Here is a 1643-nt window from a genome sequence, read left to right as displayed (position 1 = left end):
GGAGGAAACTGGGCTCTAGGGAAGGAGGGCAAGTCAGTGAGAGAGGCCTGCGTTCTGGACATTTAGGGGTAAACTGTGTTATATATACCCTGTCTGCGCGGGACCAGCGAAGGTCCCAGTCCCAGCTGACCAGATATCTGGGAGGCGGCATCTGGTCTTCGGACAGCTGGTCAAGGCAGCTACTGGGTTACTTTGGTCTACTTCCCACCTTTCTTATCCTATAAAACTGATTTCTTTTCTCCCTAAACCTTCAGTTTTCAAATAGCTGATTATTTTTTCCAAAATTTTTATTTTTTTATTGTTGTTCAAGTACAATTGTCTCCATTTTCACCGCACCATGGCTCCCCCACCCCCCATCCCTGCCTCCCACCTTCAAACCCACCTGTTTTGAATTTGTCCAGGTGTCCTTTATACATGTTCCTTGATGGACCTTCCCCTGTTACCCCCCATTATCCCTCCCCCCCTCTGGTTACTATCAGTTTGTCTTTTATTTCCATGTCTCTGGTTGTATTTTGCTTGCTTGTTTGTTTTGTTGATTAGATTCCACTTATAGGTGAGATCACATGGCACTGGTCTTTCACAGCCTGTGTTATTTCACTTAGCGTAATGCTCTCCAGTTGCATCCATGCTGTCACATAGGGTAGGAGTTTCTTCTTTGTTTCTGCTGCATAGTATTCCATTGTGCAAATGTACCACAGTTTTTTGATCCATTCATTTTCTGATGGGCACTTAGGTTGCTTCCAGCACTTGGCTGTTGTAAATTGTGCTGCTATGAACATTCGGGTGCCTAGGTTCTTTTGGATTGGTGTTTCAGGGTTCTTAGGGTAGAATCTCAGTATTTCTTCTTTCTGAAGGAAAGAGCCCCACCATGAAGGGTCCTGCCGGAGTCCCTGATGTTTGCAAGGCTGGGAGGCAGGGGCTCCTGGAAGGAAAGCACAGGCCCTGCTAGTTCCAAGTCCTCAGACCTGACCCCGGAAGGGGATTTTCCACTGAGGATTCCTTGGCCCGACCCTCCCCCTCGGTGCCTGTCACCACCTTCCTCCCTCACAGACACACTGAAGCAGAAGGCCCCAGAAACTTGTAAACAGGGTGTGACGGCCTCTCGTGACAGAGCTGCCTGTGGGTCTGGGACACTCAGACCACAACTCCGACTTGGACCAGGGGCAGCGAGTTGGCCGTTGTTCACGCACGCTTTCCACGCTTGTCTTTTCACGAGGAAGGAAAGCGCAGAGCAGCGATCGCCTCACCAGGAGGCCAGCGCTGGGACGCCTGCCACAGGGGTTCCTGCCTGTGGTCCCAGCCAGAGCTGAGTGCTTCTCCGGGACCCTTGGTCAAGGCCTCGTTGTTCCTCAGAGCTGCGCCACAGGGGCCACCCCGAGAGACCCAGCAAAGAAAGTGCAGTCTCTGCGCTGGGGCTGCAGGAAGCCCTGTTTCTCGAGGCTGCTGTTTTTCCCTTTCTTTGTTTCACTTTATCTTAACATCGCTCGGGCCTTATCTGCTTCCTGTTTTGTAAAAGGAGGCTTTCAGGAGAGTCAAAGTAAATGAATGAAGGATGGATTTGAAGCATAAGTTCCAAGTGGGTTTTTTTGATATTTGCTGAAGAAAACAACTTAAACGGGGGGAAAAAAGTAAGGAAATGAAAA

This window comes from Phyllostomus discolor, chromosome 11 (assembly GCF_004126475.2).
Source record: "Phyllostomus discolor isolate MPI-MPIP mPhyDis1 chromosome 11, mPhyDis1.pri.v3, whole genome shotgun sequence".
NCBI lineage: Eukaryota > Metazoa > Chordata > Mammalia > Chiroptera > Phyllostomidae > Phyllostomus > Phyllostomus discolor.
The sequence above is the reverse complement of the archived record's forward strand: the minus strand, read 5'-3'. Positions refer to the sequence as shown.